This window comes from Chiloscyllium plagiosum, unplaced genomic scaffold, assembly GCF_037043375.1.
Source record: "Chiloscyllium plagiosum isolate Xiang-an unplaced genomic scaffold, Cpla_swu_hap1 HiC_scaffold_17, whole genome shotgun sequence".
Taxonomy (NCBI): domain Eukaryota; kingdom Metazoa; phylum Chordata; class Chondrichthyes; order Orectolobiformes; family Hemiscylliidae; genus Chiloscyllium; species Chiloscyllium plagiosum.
In genome coordinates, this window is record NW_028270155.1 from 65980760 (window position 1) to 66000386 (window position 19627).

General features: G+C 43.1%; 1 protein-coding gene across 7 annotated transcripts in view; it reads right to left on the reverse strand.

The window, feature by feature from the left end:
• The window catches only part of smpd3 (sphingomyelin phosphodiesterase 3), a 295904-nt gene that overhangs the window by 190496 nt on the left and 85781 nt on the right, over window positions 1–19627 (reverse strand). For 2 of the 7 annotated variants that reach the window (XM_087996025.1, XM_087996021.1), the window contains exon 2: window positions 2221–2333. The exons of 3 other annotated variants lie outside the window; for them this stretch is intronic. The gene's annotated coding sequence lies outside the window, so the exon portion shown is untranslated. The remainder of the gene's footprint in view (window positions 1–2220; window positions 2334–19627) is intronic. 2 more of the 7 variants (XM_087996022.1, XM_087996024.1) reach the window with 1 other exon arrangement.

Consider the following 19627-nt stretch of genomic DNA (forward strand, 5'->3'; position numbering starts at 1 on the left):
GGAAAGAATGCTCTCCAAGTCACAGTTTGTTGTCATACCTCACTGGTATAGTGTACAGGAAATCAAGACATACTGTTTCTGGAAAATGCTATTCATCACAAAAGTTAGAGATTTTTAAGAGTATGCAAAGATCCCCCAATTTACTTGTTTTTAGACCCAAATTGACAGAAAACATGGACTAGGTTTCTGCACTTAACAAAAATTTTTTACAAGTAATCATATTCTAGCTATAGGTTAACAATTATGAACCATTGGCATGTAATTCTACTAGTTAAAACTGTAATCCTGTTACAAACTTCCCTTATAAAAGCTCAGCAAAAAGGTGCATGTTGAAAATGGAGGGAAAGGCTGGGAAGACAGTTCAGTGGTTCCTGTTCATGAGGTTACTAAGGTGATTCTTTTGATTTTTATTATGGTCAGAACACTGCTTCTTGGTCTTCTTTCTCTGGAGGATTTCACTGATTTACAGGAGGCACAGGAGGTAATTCAAACTTATTAGTTAGAAGTCACAGCTTACAGTAACTGCTGAAGGAAAGATAAACTGGTTTTCTTCAGACTTAAAATAACTTTTACTACTTAGAACAGAGAGCGCTTGTGAGATGGTGAATGTCTGAAGACTTCTCTATAAATTGTTCACAATCCCAAGCTGTTCAACCACCCTCCATTCCTGTATCCATTCTTCCTCCCAAACCCTCCCTGACCACCCAATACAAACATACACATTTTAGCATTTCTTAAACCTTGAGCCTATTCCACCAATTCACTCTCAGGGCAATATATTGGCAATTGCATTATCTTTTGCAGTAATGTAGCCAGTAGATTAATTAATGTAAATTTTCATTTCATTGTTAGCATGTTAGATATGGACTTCAAAGTGTTGAAGTGCTGACAACAATCCTCAAGTCTCTTTTTCTATGGTAGAGTAGTTCTTCTGATGCCAGTTCAGTTTCTTAGAAAAGTACTTTACTGGCTCCTCTACTTCAAGCTCATCATCCTGTAACAAGACTGCACCTATACCCTCAAGTCAATAGCGTGAATTGACATTTTGAAAGGTCTGGAAAAATCAGGAGCAGCCAACATTTCTTCATTTATTAGGATTGCCTTCGGCTTCTCAAAGGCTGCTTGAAATTCTGCTGACCACACCACTTTTCCTTTTCTCTTTAACAAATTCATTAAATGCACAACCGTGCACAAGTGTCCAGGAAAAGTCACACATTCCTCAAAACCTCATGATTTCCCATCTAGTTTTAGTACCAGAAAATTCTGTAAGAGCCTTTGCTTTTGCCGTACTTAGTGGAACTTGTCCTTGTCTGACATAATGTCTCAAGTAACTTGCTCTTGCTTTTTCAATTCACTTTTAGCCAAAATTATTACGAACCCAGATGACAGTAACTGTTTCCTGTCTTGTGTGCTCTTTCCATATGCAACAACATCATCTAAGTAAATTACAGTTATGAACTCCAGCTACGACACTATTCATAAGCCTCTGGAAGGTAGCTGGGGTATTCTTTAAACCAAATGGTATCACTCGATGTTAGTATACCCATTTGGTATAATGAAGGCAATATTTCTTTGGCCTTTGATGTAAATGGCACTTGAAAGTACCTTTCAACAGACAAATCTTAGAAAGGAATGAAGCACTGCTAGACATTTTAATGCAATTTACCAACCAAGCGGGGACATATGACTAGCCCCAAAAACAAGGAAAAACAAAAATATTTAGAGCCTAGAAATGGATCCAGCAGGCTACGACAAGAGCAGTATAATGGCATTACTATCGCTGAATCCCTCATTATCAACATTCTGGGGATTACTATTGACCAGAAACTGAACCGGGCTAACCATATAAATGCTGTAGCTACGTCAGTATTATAAAAGCTAGGAATCATGCAGTGATTAAGTCATTTCCTGACTCTCCACACCCTCTCTACCATCTACAAGACACAAGTCAGGAATGTGATGTAATGATTCCCACTTGCCTAGATGAGTGCAACTCTAACAACACTCAAGAAGCTTAATACTATCCCGTACAACCCACATGATTTGCACCACATCCAAAAACATTCGCTCCCTCTACCTTTGTTGCAGAGTAGCACTAGCATGTACCATCTACAAGATGCACTGCAGAAATTCACCGAAGCTTCTGAGACAGGACAATCGAAACCCATGAGCATTACCATCTAGAAGGACAAACAGTAGGTACATGGGAACATTACCCACCTGCAAGTTCCCCTCCAAATCACTCACCATCCTTATTTGAAAATGTATTGCCATTCCTCACGTTGCTGGGTCAAAATTCTGGAACTCCCTCTCTAACAGCTTTGTGGGTGTACCTACAGCAAATGAATGACAACAGATCAAGAAGGTAGATCACCACCACTTTCTCTCAGATTTAATTGTCTGGAAATTAATGCAAACAACATTATCAAATACCCACTTGACTGTTTATTTCAAGCGAGTTACCACTGGACGCAGAACTTGAAGTTTGAAAACACTTTACATGTTTGCATGAGAGCATCACTCATTGAAATTCCCAGCCTACTACTATACTTGTAAACTGAGACACGGCTGCACAGTTTTCTCAATACATGGGCCAAATCTGGTGAAGGAAATTTAAAACTAACATTGCTTAGTTGCTGGGAGTCAATAGAGGAAAGATTCAGCAGGTAGCCAACGTTCATTCAGGACACAAAAGTCCTTTATTTCTCTCAGGGCAATTCTAGCTATTTATGGTAGAACCACTCTCAGCAGAAATGTGTTCATGATTTTGTAATGAACAAATTACAATTCCTGTGGGAGAAAAGACGGATAAGGTGTGATGTTAAATGGAATTTACATAAATAATTTATGTAATTCATTCTATGCAGCTTAATGCATAAAAAAATTTCTTCAGTTCTCTGTTGAGTCCAGGTTCAGAATGAACATTCCCTATGTTTTTCTTTAAAATAATATCCCTGGCATTTATTAATACTGTGCCCTAACTGACCCCTTATTGCAGTTAGCAAAAGAGAACCAGATATTTCACATCAGTGTCCTGAACATGTGAGTTGGAGAAAGGAAAAAATATTGCTAGTGCTGAAAATCTGAAACAACAAATACAAAACGTCATGGAGACACTCAGTAGATCAAACAGCATCCATGGAAAAAATACTATTCGCTAATGTTCCAGATATAAACCTTTTCTCTAAACTGTGAAAAGGTGCAACACCAGATAATACGGGCCTGCAACATGAACATCATGATATGTAATGAGATGGAGTGGCACAGGAAACAACTTACAATGGAGCACAGATAGTAATAAAACTAACATTAAAATGTCTACGGCTAGGACATTTTGTGTGCATGAACAGACACCCAGCTCATGATCGGACCAGGTTGCATCTCAAGGTTGCTCAATTGCTTTCTTAGTTCTCATTTGCCTCGCACTTAACTGCATGCCTTGCCTTGTCATGCCACGCCAATTAGGGCAGCCACACAACCAGGCAGCTTGCTTTGTTGGTCAGCAGTTGTCAGTGAACTGCATGTACATCCTGCTGTTCTGCTTTGTGTTATTCAATTTCACTCTTGCACCACTTGCCAGCAGTTTACACAACAAAAACTGTGTGTGCAGCAAGCAAGCAGCCATGTCCCAGAGTCTTAAAGAAGCAGAGTTACAGAGTTTTACAGTATAGAAAGAGGCCCTTTGGCTCTTTTGATTACACTGGTCATCAAACACCTATTACAGTCATCCCATTTCTCAGTACTTGGCCCATAGCCTTGTGTATACTTCTTAAATGCTGTGGTAGTTCTTGCCTCTACCATCCTTTTTGACAGTGAGTTCCAAATATCCACCATCCTCGAGGTGTAAAATGTCTTCCTTAAATTCTCTCTAAACCTCATGCCCTAGTGTAATCAAATACTTCTTATATTGTGACAAACAGAACTGCACACAGTGATCCAGCTGCTGAAACGCACATTATATATAGACTCATCATAACCACCTTGCTTTTGTATTCAATGCCTCAAGTGATAAAGGCAAGTATCCCATGTCCTTATTAACTACCTTATCGACCTGTCTTGATGTCCACAAAGATCTGTGGACGTGGACATGGACATCAGCATCCCTCTCTGATCCTTTGTAGTTCCCAGAGTCCTAGCAAGGCCAAGCGGTATACCACAGGGATTGGTGTTGGGTCCACTGCTTTTTGTCATTTATGTAAATAATTTGGATGTGAACATAGAAGGTATAGTTAGTGAATTTTCAGATGACACCAAAATTGTAGGGTGTCATGGACAGTGAAGAAGGTTACCTCAGAATACAATGGGATCTTGATCAGATAGGCCAAAAGTCTGAGGAGTGGCAGATGGAGTTTAATTTAGCTAAGTGTGACGTGCTGCATTTTGGAAAGGCAAATCAGAGCAGGACTTATACACTTAATGGTAAGGTCCTGCGGAGTGTTGCTGAACAAAGAGACCTTGGAGTGCAGGTACATAGTTCCTTGAAAGTGGGGTCTCAGGTAAATAGGATAGTGAAAAAAGTGTTTGGTATGCTTTTCTTTATTGGTCAGAGCACTGAGTATAGGAGTTGGGAGGTAATGTTGTGGCTGTACAGGACATTGGTCATGCCACTTTTAGAATATTGTGTTCAATTCTGATCTCCCTTCCTTGGAAGGATATTGTGAAACTTGAAACGGTTCGGAAAAGATTTACAAGGATGTTGCCAGGGTTGGAGAGTTTGAGCTATAGGGAGAGGCTGAATAAGCTGGGGCTGTTTTCCCTGGAGTGGCAGAAGTTGAGGGGTGACCTTATTGAGGTTTATAAAATCATGAGAGGCATAGACAGGGTAAATAGACAAAGTCTTTTCCCTGGGGTGAGGGAGTTCAGAACTAAAGGGTATAGGTTTAAGGTGAGAGGGGAAAGATTTAAAAGGGATCTAAGGGGCAACTTTTTCATGCAGAGGGTGGTGTGTGCATGGAATGAGTTGCCAGAGGAAGTGGTGGAGGCTGGTATAATTACAACATTTAAAAGGCAACTGGATGGGTATGTGAATAGGAAGGGTTTAGAGGGATATGGACCAAGTGCTGGTAAATAGAACTAGATTAATTTAGGATATCTGGTCAGCATGCACCAGTTGGATTGAAGGGTCTGTTTCTGTGCTGTACGTCTTATGACTCTATTCATCATATATTCCTTTGCCTTTTTAGTCCTCTCAAAATACATGACTGTAGGTATTGTCAATATGGACTTCAGTAAGGTTCTGTATGGTAGACTGGTAAGTAAGGTTAGATCATATGGGATCCGGGGGAGCTAGCCAATTAGATACAAAATTGGCTTGAAGGTAGGAGACGAAGGGTGGTGATGGAGGGTTGTTTTTTTGGACTGGAGGCCTGTGGTGTGCCACAAGGATCATCTGGGTCCAAAGCATTTTGTCATTTAAATGATTTGAATGTGAATACAGGAGGCATGGTTAGTAAATTTGAAGATGTCACCAAAATTGGTGGGATAGTGCACATTGAAAAAAATTATCTCAGAGTACAACAGGTCTTCGAACAGATGGGCCAATGGGCCAAGGAATGGCAGATGAAGTTTAATTTCGACAAATGTGAGGTATTGCATTTTGGTAAGGCAAACCAGGGCAGGACTTATACAGTTCATGATAGGGCCCTGGGGAGTGTTGCCAGTTCCTTGAAAGTCAAGTTGCAGGTAGACAGGGTGGCGAAAGTGTTTGGCATACTTGTCTTCATTGGTCAGAACATTGAGTATAAGAGTTGGGATGTCATGTTGCACCTATACAGGACATTGGTGAGGTCACTTTTGGAAAACAGCGCACAGTTCTGGCCAGCCTTCCACAGGTAGACGTTAATAAACTTGAGAGGGTGCAGAAATGATTTACATGGATGTTGCCAGAACTGTAGGATTTGAGTTATAAGGAGAGGCTGAATAGGCTGGGGCTTTGTTTCTCTGGAGCTTCTAGGGGTGACCTTATCAAGGTTTATCAAGGGGTGCATGGATAAGTTGAATACCAAGGTCATTTTTCAGGGGGCGGTGGTCCAAAACTAGAGGACATAGATTTAAGGTGAGAAGGGAAAGATTTGAAAAAGAAAGGAGAGGTAATTTTTACATGCTGAGGGTAGTGCATGTATGGAATGAACTGTCCAGAGGAAGTGGTGGAGGTGGTTACAGTTACAACATTTAAAAGGCATCTGGACGTATACATGAAGAGGAAGGGTTTAGAGGGATATGGGCCAAATACTGGCAAATGTGACAGAGTAGGGTTGGCTTGGTCTATCCTGTTTACCTCCCAAATGTCCAGCCTGACATCAACACACAAATATCATTAAACAATATTTTGTGGTACAGTCTGTATTTGAAGAGTCATAGTGGAAACAGTTGTTCCTAACATCTGTTTAGCCTGGAGCATGCCAGGTCTGGAACAGCAGTTTGCCTGAGACCCAGAAGAGACTTATGGGTATTGAATGTGTCATACTCCTAGGAATCACAATTACAGGTATGCATCGTGAAGGACAGCACCTTCTGCCAGTTTTGTATATCAATACTCTAGTTAGTATTAGTTTGAAATCGTTGTTGAAACTTTATTGCTGGAACAGCACAGCAGGTCAGGCAGCATCCAGGGAACAGGAGATTCGACGTTTCGGGCACAGGCCCTTCTTCAGGAATGAGCAGAGAGTGTTCAGCAGGAGAAGATAAAAGGTAGGGAGGAGGGACTTGGAGGAGGGGAGTTGGAAATGTGATAGGTGGAAAGAGGTCAAGGTGAGGGTGATAGGTCGGAGTAGGGTGGAGGCGGAGAGGTCAAGAAGAAGACTGCAGGTCAGGAAGGCGGTGCCGGGCTGGAAGGATCCGGCTGAGACAAGGTGGGGGGAGGGGGGATGAAGAAACTGGTGAAGTCCAAGTTCATCCCCTGCGGTTGGAGGGTTCCCAGTCGGAAGATAAGACGCTCCTCCTCCGACCGTCGGGTTGTTGTGGTTTGGCGGTGGATGAGTCCAATGACCTGCATATCCTCGGTGGAGTGGGAGGGGGAGTTGAAATGCTGTGCCACAGGTTGGTTGGGTTGGTTCGTCCGGGTGGCCCAGAGGTGCTCCCTGAATCGCTCCGCAAGTAGGCGGCCTGTCTCCCCAATATAGAGGAGGCCACACCGGCTGCAGCGGATGCAGTAGATGATGTGGGTGGAGGTGCAGGTGAATCTGTGGCGGATATGGAAGTTTCCCTTGGGGCCTTGGAGAGAAGTGAGGGGGGAGGTGTGGGCGCAAGTGTTGCACCTCCTGCGGTTGCAAGGGAAGGTGCCGGGAGTGGTGGTTGGGTCGGTGGGGGGTGTGGATCTGACAAGGGAGTCGCGGAGGGAGTGGTCTCTACGGAAAGCTGATAGGGGAGGGGAGGGAAATATATCCTTGGTGCTGGGGTCTGTTTGGAGGTGGCGGAAGTGACGGCGGATGATGCGCTGTACATGGAGATTGGTGGGGTGGTAGGTGAGGACCAGTGGGGTTCTGTCCTGGTGGCGGTTGGAGGGGCGGGGCTCAAGGGCGGAGGAGCGGGAAGTGGAGGCCTCCTTCTTCAACACAGATGGCCTCCTTCTTCAAGGACCGCAATTTCCCCCCCGACGTGGTCGACGGTGCCCTCCACCGCATCTCCTCCACTTCCCGCTCCTCCGCCCTTGAGCCCCGCCCCTCCAACCGCCACCAGGACAGAACCCCACTGGTCCTCACCTACCACCCCACCAATCTCCATGTACAGCGCATCATCCGCCGTCACTTCCGCCACCTCCAAACAGACCCCAGCACCAAGGATATATTTCCCTCCCCTCCCCTATCAGCTTTCCGTAGAGACCACTCCCTCCGCGACTCCCTTGTCAGATCCACACCCCCCACCGACCCAACCACCACTCCCGGCACCTTCCCTTGCAACCGCAGGAGGTGCAACACTTGCGCCCACACCTCCCCCCTCACTTCTCTCCAAGGCCCCAAGGGAAACTTCCATATCCGCCACAGATTCACCTGCACCTCCACCCACATCATCTACTGCATCCGCTGCAGCCGGTGTGGCCTCCTCTATATTGGGGAGACAGGCCGCCTACTTGCGGAGCGATTCAGGGAGCACCTCTGGGCCACCCGGACGAACCAACCCAACCAACCTGTGGCACAGCATTTCAACTCCCCCTCCCACTCCACTGAGGATATGCAGGTCATTGGACTCATCCACCGCCAAACCACAACAACCCGACGGTCGGAGGAGGAGCGTCTTATCTTCCGACTGGGAACCCTCCAACCGCAGGGGATGAACTTGGACTTCACCAGTTTCTTCATCCCCCCTCCCCCCACCTTGTCTCAGCCGGATCCTTCCAGCCCGGCACCGCCTTCCTGACCTGCAGTCTTCTTCTTGACCTCTCCGCCTCCACCCTACTCCGACCTATCACCCTCACCTTGACCTCTTTCCACCTATCACATTTCCAACTCCCCTCCTCCAAGTCCCTCCTCCCTACCTTTTATCTTCTCCTGCTGAACACTCTCTGCTCATTCCTGAAGAAGGGCCTGTGCCCGAAACGTCGAATCTCCTGTTCCCTGGATGCTGCCTGACCTGCTCTGCTGTTCCAGCAATAAAGTTTCAACTTTGATCTCCAGCATCTGCAGACCTCACTTTCTCCTCTTAGTTTGAAATCCCCACATTTGCAAACTGGCCTGTAGGGGTTCATAATCGGTACGACTGGTGCTGTCCATTCTGCAAACTGGACTGGTTTGATGATTCCTTTGCTCTCCAGCCTCCTAATTTCTGCCTCTACTTTTGCACATAAGGCAAATGGCACTAGACAGGCCTTGCAGAATCGTGGAATTGCTACCTGGTCAATATGCAATGTGGCCTTGGCTCCTTCTTGAAAATGTCCCAGTATTTAAATAGGAGTTCCCTCAGGCAGCCATTCTCTAATCGAAAAATATTGAGCCAATTGAGTTCACTCTTTTTCAACCAACTTTGCCCTAATAAGCATAAAAGCCTGAGCCTTTTACTACAATCAGAACTAGCTGCTTCTCATAAGAAACCAGTTTCTTTAAAGGTTCCCCAGTACAGATTTAAGGGTTGGAGTCCAGGGTGAATTTTGGTAATGTCTGGTTTTCCAATCACTGATACAGTTGTGCTGGTATCAACCTCCATGAGAACTGGGTGACCCTTTCACCAGACATTTATTTTCATTTGTTCTGATTTGGATGTTGTTAAGCAATTTAACTGTTCTAACCAGATCTAAGTGGATTTCTAGGTTATGCATTCTCCTGGACATGGCCTATGAGTTTTCCTACTCAATTCAGGCCTAGTGGGACTCTTTTGCTTCTTGAATCTACACACGGACACCAACTACAATGGCCTGCCAGCCCGAATTCTCGAGAAAATTTTAACCACTTGACCGAGGCTTGACTTTATTATGGGGGCTTACTGTGGGTTGACTAGAGTATCCCTGTTCAGGATATGTCCTGAGTGAGACTATATAATTGCATTTACTCAAGTGGTGTTCCAAGATTCGGTCGGCTTGGCAAGGATGTCCACTTTCGTTGGAATACATTATAGCTCATAAGCTCCACATTTTCTAGTGACAAAGCCAGTTGCAGTAACTGTTGGAAGTCCAACTGGACTTCAGCTATTAGGTGCTTTTGCATGGTCCCATCATTAATCCCACTCTTGTCGCCACTGAAATGACTCATGAAGGCCGGTATCCTATCACTAAGTCACACTTTATTTACACATGTAGTACATGACACTGACCTAGCTAACTTAGAGACAGCCCCGAAAGTGAACAGAACCTCTGACACTCCTGCTTTTTTTTTAGTGTGTGTGTGTGTGCGCAGGTGTGAGACACAGTGAAAGACACAAAGTGCACGAATCTTTATTCAAATTCCACCACCAGGAAGATAGGAAAACACCCGGGTGGCCAGTGACAAACACTGCCCTTCACATCAAAGGACAGTGCTGTGTGATCAAAAACAGTGAGGGGGAGGGTAGGGAGACACCCCTGCTTATTTTTCTTTCTTTTTTTTTTTTTTTCTTTTTTTTTTCCCCTTTAACCCCCACACTACCACCTAAGTGCGGTAGTGCTTATTTTTTCCCCAGCACCCATGGTGTGTGTGTGCAGGTGGGAGACACAGTGAAAGACACAAGGTGCACGAATCTTTATTCAATTTCCACCACCAGGAAGATAGGAAAACACCCGGGTGGCCAGTGACAAACACTGCCCTTCACATCAAAGGACAGTGCTGTGTGATCAAAAACAGTGAGGGGGAGGGTAGGGAGACACCCCTGCTTATAGCTGTCAGACAGGGCTCTCTGATTGGACCGGGTTAACAGCCTCAATCAGGGAATTCATATACTATGATGTCCACCTGGCTGACCTCATTACAATCACTACATTATGCATTTCTCCAGCCACATACACTTTGCTCTATGTGCATTATCGACCACATAGTATTGAAAACATACCCTAGCATGTCCTAACATTTAATCCTGAATATGAAACACTATACATAATGAAGCAGGTGTGTCCCTGAATATTGCTCATAAAGTAAACCACAAATTCTGCAAATATCACCACAGTTGGACGGCACTCAGCCCTTCATTTTCCCTACATGACGATTGGTCCCAAGTTAGGAACCCCAGTTTGTTACAATTCTAGGCAGGACACCCCAAAAGGTTATGCTAATATGTGAGGATGAAAGAACAGGCTCCTTTTGTAATTCAACCCCTTCCTCATTCACGACAAGGTTAATTTAAAATGGATTCTTATCCTTGCGGATACCTTTTCTCAATCCAAAATTACTTGTGGACTGAATCTTTACATTTTTTTATATTTGCATCAAGTATTTTGGAGGGTTTTATCTTTTTGAGGCCTCACAAGATTTCTCACCGTGTTTTACCAAAATCACCTCATTTAGCTTCTTAATGCACACTTATGCCATCCATAAGACCATAAGACATAACTGCAGAAATTAGGCCATTCAGCCCATCAGGTCTGCTCCGCCATTCAATCATGGCTGCTGAGTTTCTCAACCCCAATCCCTACTTTCTCCCCTTAAACTTTGATCCCCTTGACAATCAGGAACCTATCTATCTCCGTCTTAAATATATTCAATGGCTGGCCTCCACAGCCTTCTGTGGCAGTGAATTCCATAGATTCACCATTCTCTGGCTGAAGAAGTTTCTCCTTATCTCTGGTCTAAAAGGTCTTCCCTTTACTTTAAGGCTGTGCCCTCACATCCTTGTCTCTCCTACCCATGGAAACATCTTCCCAACATCCACACTGTCCAGGTCATTCTGCATTCTGTAAGGTTCAACTAGGTCACCTCTCATCCTTCTAAACTCCATTGAGTATAGACCCAGTGTCCTCAAATGTTCCTCATATGCTAAGCTGTTCATTCCTGGGAGCATTTTCGTGAATCTCCTCTGAACATGCTCCAGGGCCAGTGTATTCTTCCTGAGATATGGGGCCTAAAACTGTGCACAATACTCCAAATGTGGTCTGACCAGAGTCTTATACAGCCTCAGAAGTACATCCTGCTTTTATGTTCAAATCCTTGAAAAATAAATGTTGTCATTGCATTTGCTTTCCTCACTACTGACTCAACTTGCAAGTTTACCTTGACAGCTTCCTGGACTAGAACTCCCAAGTCTCTTTGCACTTCAGACTTCTGAATTTTCTTCCCATTTAGAAATAGTCCATGCCTTTGTTCTTCCTACCAAGGTGCATGACCCCACACTTTCCCACGTTATAGTCCATCTGCCACTTCTTTGCTCACTCTCATAACCTGGCTAAATCCTGCTGCAGCCTCCTAGCCTCCTCAATGCTACCTGTCCCTCTAAAACCTATCCAGAATTCCCTCAGTTCCTTCACCAAGATCGTTAATGTCTGAAGTGAAAAGTTGTGGTCCCAACACTGAGCCTTGCAGAACACCACTTGTCGCCTGCTGCCACCCTGAGAAGGACTCTTTTATCTCAACTCTCTGCTTTCTGCCAGATAGCCAAGCTTCTATCCATGCCAGCACTTGCCTCTAACACCATGGGCCCTTACCTTACTCAGCAGCCTCCTGTGTGGTACCTTGTCAAAGGTCTTCTTGACGTCCAGAATGATAATATCCACTGGTTCTCCCTGGTCTAATCTGCTCGTTATTTCCTCAAAAAATTCTAGCAGATTTGTCAGGCATGGCCTACCCTTGATGAAACCATGTTGACTTTGCCCTATTTTATCATATACTTCCAAGTATGCAGAAATCTCATTCTTCACAATAGATTCCAGGATCTTACCCACAACCGAGGTTCGGCTAATTGGTCTGTAATTTTGCATCTTCTGCATTACTCCCTTTTTAAACAGGTGAGTTACGTTAGAAATTTTCCAGTCCTCTCATCTGAGTCTAGCCCCAACTTAACAAGAGCTGTTGCTAGAAGAACTCACCACTTAGCAGATATCCACCAAAAGACCTGCATCCCTGCTGCTGGCACTATCTTTAAAGTCCATTGTGAATCTGGTCAAGTACTGGCATTCTGAAGCTGCCTCGTTTGGATGGACAGTCTTTCTGAAGATGTTGGTAAAAGGGAAGATGGTGCTGCAATTCTCTGACAGGGCCTGGAGGTCCTGTTGAACAGGGTGATCCATAGGACAGACATCCATTCCCTGAAGGACTAACAGAGAAAGCCACAACAGAGCCTCTAGCCTGGTCTGAAGTTGCTGTCCCAATCAGTGTTATTTCCATGATGTGGAGGAATGCCCAGCAGTTCAAGAAAGTAAATGACCTTCTCTGTTCTGCCAGGGTTAGTGCCACAGTCTTTTATCTACCACCTCACACTCACTCTATTTCTGCACTGAACCCACCTGCCATCAAAGCTCATGCTCTGTCACTCTCACTATCATCTGAAGCATCTTCCCTCACTCACTTCCATGCCACACAACCTCCCACACTCTAACCTTGCATTGCCTCTGCATTGTCTACTCACTTGTCTTGACACCTCACTGCCTTTCAATTATCTGTGTCAGCGCTAACATCTGTACCACCTAGTTTCACCTCAGTCATTCACTCCATTTCTCTCATTTCAGGGTAAGAGACCAGCCTCCCTTCCCCAAACAAAGGGCAGAAAAGGCCCAGACAGGAGGAGGGGAGCTTAATATCTGGCTCATCCTCCTGTATGAGGAGAGAATCTGTTTCTTGTAGGAGAAGACCGGAACCAGGACTGGTCCTGCAGGGATGCCGAGACATCTATGGCTTGTCAACTGAGTAACTTCGACTCTTCATTCCACTTCAACTCTCACAGTAATCGTGCTGTCAGTGCCATTCATTGCACATTGTTTTGAATCTTTGGTTGTGATACCTTCTCTCCCTTGTGTCATGCATATTTTGAGGTTACATTCAGTGTATGTGCTGTTTTCTATGTTTTTATGAGATCATAGGATAACTACTGATGAATACATATCATTTGACACATCCATCCACTACCAATACTACCATCCACTATCCATCCATCCACTAACATCCTCCACTACGTAGCAACATTTAATTGTTTAAATATTTCCAGGATTTTGCTACCATTACTCTACCTGGAAGTGCATTCACACATTAACTACTCTGCACAGAGAGGAATTTCCCAATGTCAGTCCTAAAATTAAATACAACCAGTTATAACAAGTTGTAGGTGGCAAGAAACAAGAGAGATATTATTGTACTGGAACTCATGGGATCTAAGGCAATTTGGCACATTAGATCCAAAATTGCCTTAGTGGTAAGAAGCAGAGGATGATGGTTGAAGGGTGTTTTGTGACTGAAAACCTGTTTCTGGTGGTGTACCACAGGGTTCAGTGCCGCATCCATTGCTGTTTGTTGTATACATTAACAATTTGGATATATATGCAGAAGATATGATCAGCAAGTTCGCAGATGAGACAAAAACTGGTGGTATGGTAAATGGCAAAAAGAAAATCTTCAGACAACAATATAAAATAGACAGGTTGGTGAAATGGGCTGAACGGTGACAAATAGAATTTAATCCTGAAAAGTGTGAGGTAAAGCATTTTGAGTGGATTAAAAAGGCAAGGGAATACGTGTTAAATGGAGGGCCCCAGAAAATATAAAATACAGAAGATCAGAGGAGCCTTGGTGCGCATGTCCATACCTTGGAGGTAGCAGGACAGTTAGTTAAGAAGGCATATGGGATACTTGCCTTTATTAGTCAGGGCATTGAACACAAGAGCAAGGAGGCTATGGTGGTGGTGTATATGACATTACTTAGGCCACAACTGGAATACTGTGTGCAGTTCTGGAGGCTACACTATAGGAAGGATGTGATTGCATTAGAGAGGGAGCAGAAGAGAGTGATCAGGATGTTGCCTGGGCTTGAACAATTCAGCTATGAAGAGAGATTAGGTAGGCTGGGATTATTTTCCTGAGTGCAGAGAAAACTGAGGGGAAATTGGGGGGTACAAAGTTCTGAGGGGCATAAACAGGGTAAATAGGACGAAACCTTTTCCCTTAGTGAAGGAGTCAACAAGCGGGGGCATAGTCTTAAGGTAAGGCACAGGTGGTTTAGAGGGGGTTTGAGGAAAAACAAAATCACCCAAAAGGTTATGGGTACTTGAATTCATTGCTTGAAAGGATAATGGAGATGGAAAGCCTCAAGACATTTAATAGCTATTTAGATGAGTACTTGAAATGCCAAAGCATACAAGGCTTGGAAAATATGACTTGAACAGATGGGTACTTGATGACCACACAGATCTGATGGACTGAAGACCCCTGTACTGTAAAAAATCTATTATTTTATGACTCATACAGACAGCCATGGAGCTGATCCCTAGAATCTGAGATCTGAATTACAAGCCTTTCAGCTATGAAAAGAGGTGTCTGAGAGGTACTCTTGTAAAAGTCAATAACATTGTTAAAATGAAGGGAAAATGACATTAGAACTATCTGCACTAGCCTTTTTTCAATTAACTGGTACCTCCTAGTGTCTTTATAAAACAGCCTGTTCATCACTCAGCCTTCTCCCTTGTCTCCCAGCACTCTGGAAAAAATACCATCAATCCCAATTGAATTTGCTTATTTTGAACCCATTCGGCCTATTCAGAATATACACATTGTGTACTCATTGATTTTACTTGGAATCTCTTTGCCTGGGAATGATATTGCTAATCTCTTCCTTCATTAGTTGGAGGAAGATTTCACTTCAAATATTTACTATTTTGTGCTCATTCAAGTACATTTATATTTTTCTGGATTTTGCTTTATCTCTAGCAACTCTTACTAACACCTTGTTGTTGATAATATTGTAAAAGCTGTTGAAGAAATTGGATTTCTCCAGGAAATGGGAATTGTGAAAGAACAAATCAGTTTTGTATTGAATGAACGGAATATTAATATGGGGACAGAATCTTATGTTTATTTAGCTAAGTGAGTTGCATTGAGTTTTTTGGAGAGACTTACACCAAGACCTAGTGCAATTTCTTGTTGCACCTTACCAACAAGGACATTAACAATCCACCCCACTCCTATGCTGTCCCTCATGCCCAATTCTGAGGTCACCTCACCACATGCTGTTCCCACAACAATTGCCACTCAGTGGATATTCTAGAATTCATGGGCATTCCTTGAGTACATTTCATATTAACAGCCTGTTGTACACCCAGATAAGCAGTCAGTATGGAGTTGCTCTGCATAGTTCCTGACATTTACTCCAGGTTCCTCTTCACTTGAGTGGTGTTCTAGAAACTAAACCAGCTAATCCTGGAGTTGTCACAAAAGTTAAAGATTTTTTAAAATATACAGACTTTCCCAATTTAACTGACTGTTAAACCCAGGTTGACAGAAAACACAAACCAGTTTTCTCTACATAAAAAAATTACTATTTATTATAGATAATCAAATTCTAACTGCGGTAAACAATTATGAACAGCTGACATATAGTTCTTCTAGTTAAAGCTCAAAACAAGTTATAAAACTCCTCATCAACACACAATTACAGACGGACACAAAAAATGTGGTTCTATAGGTGGAGTGAAAAACTAGAATGGCAATTCAGTGGTTCCATTCCATAGCATTTTCTGATAGGATTTTTTTGCTATTTGGAATGCTGTTTGTTTCTCAATCTTCCTTCTCTAGGTACTTTCATTTGTTACCAGGAGGTAGAGAGTGACTGGTTCACATCAATAACCATCTCTGACTTAATAATTAAAAGTCATAGTTTACTGCAACTAATAAGGGGAAATAAACTAACTCTCTTAAGGCTCAAGATGCTTTTCACTGCAGTGTAAAAACAGCTTCTTCCTTTCCAGAGACCCGATGGTTTCTGACCCAAATATTCACATCCCAAAGCTGTTCAGCTACCTGGGAGCCAATCACATAGTTGTCGTCAGACACGAGGCCTTTCTCTTCGATACTGGTCCCCATTTAACAGATCAATCAGCTATTTGTTATTGCCAAATATCCACTTGCAGGAGAAAGTGAGGACTGCAGATGCTGGAGACCAGAGTTGAAAAATGTGGTGCTGGAGAAACACAGCAGGCCAGGCAGCATCCGAGGAGCAGGAGAATCGACGTTTCGGGCATAAGCCCTTTTTCAGGAATGAGGTTGGTGTGCCAAGTGGGCTGAGATAAAAGGTAGCGGGGAGGGAATTTGGGGGAGGGGCCCCTGCCTCCAGCTTATCTGGAATTAAGCTTTCCCCACTGCATGAACCAACAGCTGTTTAAACAACACTTACAGTGAGTGTCAGGCAATTTGCTTTTTTTAAAAGTGCAGCAGTCCTTCAATAATTCTTGCTTTAAATCAGTTCCTCTCCCACTTCAGCTCACAATTCAAACTACTAGAAAAATTGAATAATATGAACTTTATACCCAGAAAAGGCAGACAGGGAAAATTGGTGCCCCACAGTACAGGCAGAAACTTGGAGGTTCCACTGAATGGGATGGTGCAGGGACAGGACTTCCTCTTCCCCCAGGCCCAGCAGTGAGATCACAACACCAGGCCAGGCCATAGAGGTCTAAGGTTGCCACTTGGGACAGTGTGGTCTCAGCCATCTGGAGGAATGTATATCACCATAGGAGGAAAGTCAGTGGCTTTCTCTACACCATTAGCATATGTGTCACCATCCTCTCTGCAATGCCACCAAATCACTCTGTCCTTGCTATTGTACAATCTCCCACTGAGCTCATCCTCTATCCTTCTTACCAATGCTTGGAACATCTTCCTTTATTCATTGTTGCCCACCCCAACCCCCAATGGCACTAACCCTGCATGCCCTCTGTGCACCTAATCACACACTTGGGACATTCCCACCATCATTTTCACCTTCTTTAATACGTCCCTCTCTCTCATTTCAGAATGAAAGCAACCTCCCAGTACAGCAGGAAGAGCCAAGCCAGTTGGTGGGTTTCCTGACATTCAGTTCTTTATCCCTTCTGTCAGGAACATTTGACTGACCCGAATGTCTGACAACCACTTCCAAATCTTTAGATGGCTGTTGGAGGCTGTCCTTGACTTACCGTTTAGACAGTCCCTGAGCAAAGGTCATCTTCTTTGAATTAACTGAGAACTACTGACAGCCAATACAAACTTCCTTACTTTGTGACTGCTTGAAATAGCAAGGTAAGATAGAAGTAACATGAGCTTCATGTCTCTGTGCAGGGGCAAAGCACAAGGCAATGCTGTGAACTTCGAAGTAGAGTCAAAGTGAGTGAGTGCTATGACCATGAACAAGGAGCCTAGAGATGCAGCCTGTGCCGGTCTGTGAGTTGGTTATGTGTCCTTAAGCGTAAAATGTCCTTGATTCAGTATTGCAAGAATAGTTGCAGGTGCAGCCCAAGATGCAGCACTGAAGTGCAAAGTGTAAGTGGATGAGAGATGTGTCAGGAAAATTCTTAGAGACATATATCTGTGGGGTTCGAGTAACTGGTGCCCATGGAGCAGGCTCTACGATGTTGGTGCCCAATATCCAATGTAGAGCTTGTTCAAGACAATGACGAGCCGAATTTACTAGGTACCAATGCTGATTTTCAAATCAAGCAATTTTGACATTTAGCTTGTTTGGTGAGAGAAAAAGCTGAATTCTAATGAGGTGAGTTGGCCTGCCAGCAAAGTGTTTAATAAGCAATGATCCCCTTAATTGGCAACTCACCACTGCCTAGTGAGAAACTCCCCATGCCACCTGTGGAAAACATGAAAGACGGAGCAAGATGTTGCCAAGGAGAAGATCAGCCTCTCTGGACTTCATGTCCAAAACTACCATAAATCTTGCCATAGCCGCACATGCCTTTCAGCTCCTTAATAGGTTTAGCCCATGATGACAGTCTGACTCTTGTTTTAGTATGTTGATGAGCAGCAGCTCAACATGGTAGCAGAGGATTAACTTCAATCTCTTCAGGTAGGAAGGTAAATAAGAATTCTATTTCTGACAAATGTAATGCTTTTGAAAGCTTCAGATGTGAAATGGCTGAGTCACATTGCAAATTGCCAAGGTATGATTACTCACCAGTTTCTGGAATTTTAACTGTACAAACAATGAAAAAAAAGGTAAAAAGTTATGTTTAGGTACAGTATTTTCAGAACTAGATATAAGTGATTTATAAATGACTGCTGTAGAAGGATTGGCAATTCTATTCCAATTTATGAACAAAAGTTACGAGAAAGATGATTTTGTAAATCAGTGAGATGTGATCAACCTTTGATAAAGTTAAGAAGCCAGATAGTGAGTTGATGGAAGAATATTTATGAATTTTGATCAGATATATTAAAGACTTATTGATCTACAAATTCCTGAATCTCAGTTTGTGCTCAGATTAGTAGATTGTGTACAAATCTCTCATATGTATTGACTTTTGATTTTGACAACAGCTCAATTTTATTACAACGATTCTCTTTTGGAACAAATCATTGCTGCCCTGAAGATATTTTGGGGAAAACAATTGTTTCCTGCTACCTTTATCTGATAAACTGGAAATTAAGCAATAAAACAGAAAGTGTAGGACTCTATGATTACTGACATTTAGACATGTCAGGGGCCTAGTCATAGGCACTTGTTCAAAGAAGGAGTTGCTGAAAGATGTTTTGAGGTGGGTCATACACCTAGTAGATTTATGGATCAAGACAAAATGTTAGATTGGAATGGTAATTGAAAGAAAATCTTCTTTAGAAATGTACAGGGAATGTCTAGCAGGTATGTTGGGTATAAATCAAGATATCATTACACAGGAATTATCTGAAATCCAGGAATCAAGTATTTGAAATAACTCATATTGCAGAATGTTCTAAGTACAATGAGAATGAACAGCATGAAAATATTGTATTAGTTGCCGAAAACCTAAGTTGGGCCATATGCATCTTGGACACTGATTCATTGAGTTGTTCTGTAATAGATAGTAGCTGCACCTCAATAATGATTGATTGGCTAAATTGTTACTTGGAAACTCTCCGCAAGACAAGATGTAAAGTTAAAGAAGATGAAAGTGCTACCTGCTTTAAGTTTTGAGGTGATAATTCATCAATATCTTTAAAGAGTGGGATCCTTCTATGTGACGTAGCAAGAATGCATAATTGAACAACACTGATGTGGTCCTGAGTTAAAGAGAAAATAGAAGCAGGAGTAGGCCATTTGGCCCAATGGTCAACTTTGCCATTCAACATGA